Raw genomic sequence first — 9,024 nt, 5'->3', positions numbered from 1 at the left:
TCACGTGAGAACCGAGGCGAGTGCTGGACATTCGAAAAAGGCATCTCCAATTGACCGGTCTTGTTCAAATAATCAGTTTTCGAATCGAAAACGCAACTACTATCAAAAAAGAAAAAATAACGAGCCTCCCCGGCGGGGAATCGAACCCCGGTCTCCCGCGTGACAGGCGGGGATACTTACCACTATACTACCGAGGATCAGCTGGCAGCGAAGCCTGAATTAAGGAACTCATTTTATGACGACATTAGCCGGGGCGTGTCACTATGTTTCTGTTTCTGTGTTGATATAAGGGAAGTTTTTACGGTTGTTTAATTTGATGACAATAAAAGCAGGCAAAATGTATTAATTATATAAAATACTGATACATCTTCCACAACATGATATTTAAATCCTGTTGGTTCTCCTCTCACGTGTTTTTTTTTCTTTTTTCATTAATTCTCTTACAATGATATTTTCATTTCAGTTTTACATCTAGACATAGATATACGGTACTATTCGGCTATCTCACCCCCATTAAAGATATATATACACATCTAAATATAGAAGCACACACATGGGCCAGTGTTTATAATAAGTTGTGTTGCCGCGGGTTATGTCTGTCTTGATGAGAGAATGACGAAATGGTTTTCACCTGTAACTATCCCGTTCCTTGTTTCTTCGAATCGTGCGCGTATATAGAAGACCTTCGTCTACCATGCGGTTCCTGACCAATAAAACAAAATCTGGCTGTTATTTCTGACTCATCTACGAGGAAATATTCAGTCGTACATACGCACACGTACTCGTGCATACAGATAAATATACGTATGAATAAATCAGTAATTGTCATCCTCGGTAGTATAGTGGTAAGTATCCCCGCCTGTCACGCGGGAGACCGGGGTTCGATTCCCCGCCGGGGAGGCTTAGTTTTTTCTAATTTTTGTAGGTTCCCCATCTGGCACAATATTGGATATTCGGACCACGAATGCCTTCATAAAATGAGTTCTTTAATTTAGGTCTTGCTGCCCGCTTACCCAAGAAGCGATAAATACTTGCTTTGAATATTCAGCACTTCCTCAGCTTGTAACATGTGTGACCCTGTTTCGATACCTTGTCGGGCTGGTTTGTTTACAGTTTCTTTTAAAAAATTTTTCCCACCCTTTTACTATCGAAAAAAGTAACGAGTGTCCCTTGTGGGGTATCGAGCCCCGGTCTCCCGCGTGACAGCCGAGGATACTTACAACTATACTACGGAGGACCAGCTGTCAAACGCTTTAGTTTGACCATTGCGTGGCTGGCCTTGGTTCGAATAACTGGCACTAGAATTCACAAAGCCAATGTAGAAAAAAAAATAGTGGGAAATCGAATGGCCGCCTTTCACGTGAGAATCGAGGCGAGTGCTGGGCATTCGAAAAAGGCATCTCCAATTGACCGGCCTTGTTGAAATAATCAGTTTTCGAATCCAAAACGCAACTACTATCAAAAAAGTAAAAATAACGAGCCTCCCCGGCGGGGAATCGAACCCCGGTCTCCCGCGTGACAGGCGGGGATACTTACCACTATACTACCGAGGATCAGCTGGCAGCGAAGCCTGAATTAAGGAACTCATTTTATGACGACATTAGCCGGGGCGTGTCACTATGTTTCTGTTTCTGTGTTGATATAAGGGAAGTTTTTACGGTTGTTTAATTTGATGACAATAAAAGCAGGCAAAATGTATTAATTATATAAAATACTGATACATCTTCCACAACATGATATTTAAATCCTGTTGGTTCTCCTCTCACGTGTTTTTTTTTCTTTTTTCATTAATTCTCTTACAATGATATTTTCATTTCAGTTTTACATCTAGACATAGATATACGGTACTATTCGGCTATCTCACCCCCATTAAAGATATATATACACATCTAAATATAGAAGCACACACATGGGCCAGTGTTTATAATAAGTTGTGTTGCCGCGGGTTATGTCTGTCTTGATGAGAGAATGACGAAATGGTTTTCACCTGTAACTATCCCGTTCCTTGTTTCTTCGAATCGTAGAAGTCCTTCATCTACCACGCGGTTCCTTTCCAATAAAACAAAATCTGGCTGCTATTACTGACTCATCTACGAAAAAGTATTCAGGCATACACACGCACACGTGCATACGAATAAACATGTATAAATTCTCTGAATGTGTCATCCTCGGTAGTATAGTGGTAAGTATCCCCGCCTGTCACGCGGGAGACCGGGGTTCGATTCCCCGCCGGGGAGACATTTGTACTTTTTCTTTTTCTGCCTTGATTATGTGGCTTAGAAATTATGATGGAAGGTTTCAAATTCCATTCCTCTCACAGAGCATGTTGAATAATGTCTTCTATAGCCTTGTTCCTATCCAGGTCCTGTGAAGACTTTTGCTGAGAGAAAACAGCATGAGTGTGTAGGGTTGGTCGAACAAATCGGTCGTAGTGTTTTTTAAATCCTGGTACTTATAGCATCGAGCCTTATTTACCGAACTGCTAAGTTACTGGGACATAAACAAACCAACCCCGGTTGCTAAGCGGTGGTTGGGAGCACAAATATAAACACGAAGACGCGTGTAATATCATCATCATTTTAATATCTACTTTTCGATGATAAATGGAATTCGTTGAGACAGAGTGTGGCTGGGTGACCTTCCTGTTGCCAACCTTCATCTGCGTTCAAGTAAAGTCGGACATGATTTCACAGAAGACTGGAAATGAATGACACTGCTTGTATGACAGTGACACTCATTTACAAGTGTTATTTATCTCCACTTAATCGTGGATGTTCTATTAGAACAAACCATGCTGTAGTAGTTGCCAAAAGAGAAACACTCATATCAGTTTTTTTTGCAGGGATTCATCTCCAGTGCCGAGAGCACCACCAGATCTCAACCTTGTTTGGTCTTGTCAATGATGGACACTCGACTGTTAGAAGCAGTGACAATTCACCCTTCCACCAGCAACATACAGATTGACAGTACCAGAACAAGGCTGGTGTTGCAATTAGCCGTATAACTTGTTAAAAAATATATGTATTAGAGATTTTAACAAGCTAACCGGCTAATTACGATCCCAACAACTGTTTTGGCAGTGTCAATCTAAAGCTGGCGATGAGAGGAATTGCTGCTGCATCTGGCTGTTGAGCGTCCATCATTGACGAAACCAAACAAGGTCAAGTGCTAAAAGTAGTAAGGATTTACTTTCCTGCTAGTGATATAAACAAGAGTGTATTTTGCACCAAAAAGCCAACACTAGATATTCTCTCGTGGTAACTTCTCCAGTATAGTTTGTTCTAACAGAACAGCCACGGCTAAGTGGGGAGAGATATTTGCTCTACGTATGAATACTGCTTCTGTCGCTAATTGACATCATTTAAAAGTATCATGTGATGTCAAGACAAGGAGACACAAACAAACACACACACCTGATAGGCTTCCACACGGTTTCCATCTACTACATTCACTCATAAGGCATTGGATAGTCAAGAGCTATAGCAGTATACTCATGGAACCACACAGTGGGACTGAAGCCAAAGCCATGTGGTTGCAAAAGGAATTTCTTAACTACACAGCCTTAGTAGGGGTGGGTGGAATGTAACTAAGCATTAGATTGTAGCGGACCCTTAGTGAAATACTCCCCCCTCTCTCTCTCTCTCTCTCTCTTTCTGACATATATAACACAAATACGGACGTAGCAGATAACAGTTAACCTTCGGCTGCTTGGGCCCTGTTGTGTTCACTACTCTGATTGGTTGGTTTTGGTGCAGTTTGTCTCTTGCTTTATTTCGCGCCAATGTGCGACCCAACCAATCTTCTGACAAGGTCCCGTGACACAGTCTTCTAAATGCTCCGTTTGAGCCTCTAATTTTCTATAAAAGCTTCAGCGATTCACCCTATCGGGTCTTTGGTTCTAGTCCTTCTAAGGACTAACCTCTGACCACATAGCACCCAGCGACAGACAGCGACAACACCAACACCAGCAGTATTCAGGACCTCTACCATTGTCGCCTTCTTCTTAACGTCGCCTTTAATCTTAACGTTGTCTCCACTACCGTCGCCTTCATCTTAACGACGCCAACAGTAACTGCGCCTAGGTTTAACTTCACGCTGTTTGTGAATATTTCACCACGGTTAACAGCTAGCTCAATCTGTGAGGATTTCCTGTACCAAGTAACCCGGCACAGCATAGAAGCCATTACCTCTACACAACACGTGTAGTAACTGGTTCTGCCTTGTGACCTCAACTTCTTGCCCAGAACTCCAACTATTGCGTTCATTACTACGAACTGGTATTTATCTACAACTTGTGTCCGAACTTCTAGTGTCCTGTTATAGACTCGTTTCTATGCTCTGTATTTTATCTCACACGCATACACCCTTGTTTGTACACACATACACGTTATTGTATGCTTGACGGCCTGTCTGTTATTGTTCTTATTGTATGCATGACGCGAACACACAGATACACTGCTAGCACACATACACATTATTGTATGAATGACGGCCTGTCTATTATTATTATTATTGAGTGAGAGAGCAGTGCATGCCATCAAAGTGACACTGGGGTAAAATATACAAAGCCCAGTATATCCATCATGACTACCCGTCTGATAAGGGTACACCAGGCACATGCATCACAACCTTATGTGCGCGACATGATGATCTTATATCAAGATAGACAGCACATGACCTTGCAGGTGGGGCCCAGTTAGAATTTTCTTCAGGTCGAGTAGCCCATCTTGCTCAAAAGGTCCCTGAATAAGGGTTGTTTAAGGATGTTGAACGAAACACCCATGTTTCCAGAGGTGAATTATTCAAACCCCAAAGAATTCCTCTCAACACACGGCTATGATGCTTCCCCACTACTTCTGCTCGTGATCAGAGATGCACATATCGTCAGCCACTAAGGGACATGCTCAACTGGTTATGGTCAAACAACTGACAAGCAAATCTGTGGTATTGAACAGAATATTTGCTGTAGCCCATCTTTTATACCAAGACAAAACAATGTACATGATAACACTTCCAATCAGTTAAGATCAGAAGCCATGAGAGCCACTGCCTGGTACTGCATCAGGGCATTTATTGTTGTTGTTGTTGTTATTATTATTATTATATGTATTTACTTATGTCGCCCTCACGGACATACACTCTGCTAACATCTAAATAAAACCTTTCTCTTAAACATTCTGCGGTTGTGTCGCCTCCTTATTCCTTCTGGCACTCATACTCATTTATCCATATTTTGGCTTTCATTGTAAGGCGACCGTGTGGCGTTTAAAAGAGTCATTCATTCATCACCTCTCCTTTTCGCATGGTCGTTCTACAAGATATTGCTTATAGAATTCTTAGTATCGCTGAAGTTATGACGAAAACAATTTCAAAACTGTTCAGGAGCCAGTTAAGATAGCAGCATGCTATGAAGTGTGGATTTCCATTGTTTTGGTTAAGAGATGGTGGCATGCATGGAAAGGTAAGCGTGCAACACTACATCCAGAGACAATAAAAAGTTGTCATGCGAAGCTGATGACCACGGGCTCTGTGAATGATGCAAGAAGTGGCCATCCAACCCCATCCCGATCAGTGGAGAATGAGGCAACAGTGCAGGAAATGTTTGATAGCAGACCGCAAAAATCATGTCAAGCAATTCGTGAAAGTGGACGAACAAGACACATAATACATACAGTGTTGCATAAAAAAATTGAATTTTCGTCCGTGGAAACCCCATTACGTGCAGGAGCTAAAACCTATTGAGACGACGCGGACCTCATGAATGGCCTCTAATAAGTCCAGATCTCATTCTGTGTGATTTCTACCTGTGGGGTTACACAAAAGAGGAGGTGTACAAAACAAAACCTTGCACACTGGAGGACTTGGAGACAAGGATGCAGGAGGCTCTTAATGTTATCCCAGACGACATCCTTCAGGAGGTTGCTCACCTCATCCCTGGCCGTTTCAGGAAACTGGTTGACGCCACCGGTGTTTACGTTGAAATATGAAGATTTACTTTCATTTTCCCATGTAATAAAGAACATGTATCATTTGTTTCAATAAATTTGTAAAAGGAATGAGGATTTTGTTATCAATTTTTAATGCCTACTCACTTTTCCACCACCCTGTATACACAGCTATGTCAAAGTCCATAAAAAGTAATCCGTATTAGAGATTGTTCAGTCAAAACTTTACATCTCTTGTCAACCGTCATTTACTGAAAGAGACGTAGGGAAAGTTTTTTTGTTGTTTTTCTCCTCTTTTATCTTTTACTTGTTTCAGTCATTAGACTGCGGCCATGCTGGGGCACCGCCTTGAATTTTTAGGTGAATGAATTGACTCCAGCACTTATTTTAAGCCCGGTACTTATTCTGTCAAATCTCTTTTGCCAAACTGCTAAGTTATGAGGATGCAAACACACCAACACCAGTTGTCAAGCAGGCGGGGGTGGGCACACAAACATAGGCACACAGACACACACACACATATATCATCATCATCATCATTTAACACCCATTTTCTATGCTGGCATGGGTTGGACGGTATACACACACACACACACACATACGACAAGCTTCTTTCAGTTTCTGTCAACGAAATCCACTCACAAGGTTTTGCTTGGTCTGAGGCTACGGTAGAAGACACTTGCCCAAGGTTCTACACAGAGGGACTGAACCCAGAATCATGTGATTGGGAAGCAAGCTCCTTACCACACAGCCTATTATTATTCTGTGGAGGCGCAATGGCCCAGTGGTTAGAGCAGCGGACTCGCGGTCGTAGGATCGCGGTTTCGATTCCCAGACCGGGCGTTGTGAGTGTTTATTGAGCGAAAACACCTAAAGCTCCACGAGGCTCCGGCAGGGGATGGTGGTGATCCCTGCTGTACTCTTTCACCACAACTTTCTCTCACTTTAACTTCCTGTTTCTGTTGTACCTGTATTTCAAAGGGCCGGCCTTGTCACTCTCTGTGTCACGCTGAATATTCCCGAGAACTACGTTAAGGGTACACGTGTCTGTGGAGTGCTCAGCCACTTACACGTTAATTTCATGAGCAGGCTGTTCCGTTGATCGGATCAACGGGAACCCTCGTCGTCGTAACCGACGGAGTGCTTCCATCCATTATTATTCTGTAATTCTTTTTCTTTATTGATCACTTAATTTTTTTTTTCCTTTGATCTTCTATAAAAGTTTTTGCAGCCCCTGAAAATAACTGACCCAACGTGGCAGTCTCTACATCAGGGGTTCTCAACTGGGATCCATATGGCCCCTAAGGGTTCACATAATATTTTCGGGGACCCACGCAATGAAATAGTAAATCGAGGATCCACGATAGTATTTTAAAGGCCCCTGAAAAAAAATTGCTTTAGGTGTACAAGGGTTGGACAAAATAATGGAAAGACCTTAAAATTTCAAGTAAATTTATCTTAATATGGGGGAGGACCGCCTTCGGCAGTAATTACAGCTTGAATTCTACGAGGTATGGACTCGTACAAAGTTTGAATTGTTTCCAAAGGAATTTTTATCCATTCTTCAGCTAAAACAGTCTCCAGTTCTTGTAGAGATGTTGGTGGACTCCTTACTCATTTTTCTATGAACCACACAAAAAGGGTTGATTTTTAAAATGGCACTAAAAGACTGAGGACGAGTTTCTCTATTCTTTAAGAAAAGAAATAAAACGAAAAGAAAACAGCTTCTTGAAAGTATAAAATCTCAAAGTTTGTCAAAAATACAAAATTTTGCTCATTTTTACCACACTTAGAAAATATCGAATGTTTTGCAAATTCTTTACCTCATTTCATTAAAACTTGCACAAAGATGTTATTAAAAGACTTTTACATCTGTTAAAATTCTCAATTTCCTTATTGTCATCTGCCGAAGGATGGAATTGTCTCAGCACAATGAAGAATACAAGAGAAATTAAATGGGACCTACAGAGTCTTTCGGCATAACAACAGATCGGTCCATTCCTCCACCTGCGTCACTTTGTTTCCTCATGCATATTTAATAAAATAATGAGTGATACGTCTCTCAAGGTGTTGATTAAGGTTATGTTAAGGTTTTTTGACGTTTCAGCTCTTTCTTCCTCTCTCTTCAGACCATTCTTTCCTATTTCAGATCATTCTTCTCTCCTCATAACTATCTTTAAATATGTATTTTGACATTCATTTTCCAGAAATAATATTTTGAGAATGTAGATTACATTATGTCGATGTTTCAAACATAGATATCTGGGGGAAAAAATGTGAAAAATGCTAAAGCTAGCAAATTTAGAAATTCTTTCTGCACTTTCTCTGCATAATTGTAGTCTACACCCTCTAAAAAATATATAAGGAAAATTTCATCAAAAAGTACAACATTTTCAGAAAGTATGAGGAAACAAATTTGCGGGGCACTGAACTGTAGTTATGCCCTTGGTTTTTATAACTCTAGCCTCGTGCAAGACGGATCGATAGATTACTGTTTCAGAAACATGAATAATTGCAACTTCCAAAGGATTTGAACTTAAGAATGTCGAACGATTAATTTATTAACTTGAGAGCACAAATAATCATTTATAGATTGCAGATATCTTGTTTGGGCGTGGCTGGCTTTAAAACATCGGAACGTTACCTTCGTATGTTATCGAAAACGATGACGAACAATGTTTAGTAAAATATTTATGTAGTGAAAGAAGAGAAGATGTTTGAATTTAAAGGGATTTCTAAATTGATATCAAATGGGAAAGTTGTAATAGAATGACTTTCTAAAATGAAAGTCAATCTAACAGCCGGTCCTCGGTAGTATAGTGGTAAGTATCCCCGCCTGTCACGCGGGAGACCGGGGTTCGATTCCCCGCCGGGGAGGCTCATATTTTTTTTTTCCCACCAACATTTTATAGTAGTTATAATGTATTAAAAGAGCTTGTGAAGTGTATTTTCCTCTGTATAGTTTCATTTTACAGTCAATGCTCCCGAGAAATGCATGATCATCACACGAGTTTTGTTGTCAGCCCTTGTTGAGCAGGCTTTTAAAGATCAAAGTCGTTGGGACCCTAATCATTTTACA

General features: G+C 40.9%; 2 non-coding genes across 2 annotated transcripts; both read left to right on the top strand.

The window, feature by feature from the left end:
- The first annotated feature begins 2,165 nt into the window (after positions 1-2,165).
- Positions 2,166-2,237, top strand: Trnad-guc. The gene has a single exon. It is a non-coding gene; the product is annotated as a tRNA-Asp (tRNA).
- A 6,513-nt stretch (positions 2,238-8,750) lies between these two features.
- Positions 8,751-8,822, top strand: Trnad-guc. Its single transcript has one exon. It is a non-coding gene; the product is annotated as a tRNA-Asp (tRNA).
- Positions 8,823-9,024: the final 202 nt, after the last annotated feature.

This window comes from Octopus sinensis, linkage group LG9 (genome assembly GCF_006345805.1).
Source record: "Octopus sinensis linkage group LG9, ASM634580v1, whole genome shotgun sequence".
NCBI classification, from domain to species: Eukaryota; Metazoa; Mollusca; class Cephalopoda; order Octopoda; family Octopodidae; genus Octopus; species Octopus sinensis.
This window is presented reverse-complemented; position numbering and strand designations above follow the sequence as displayed.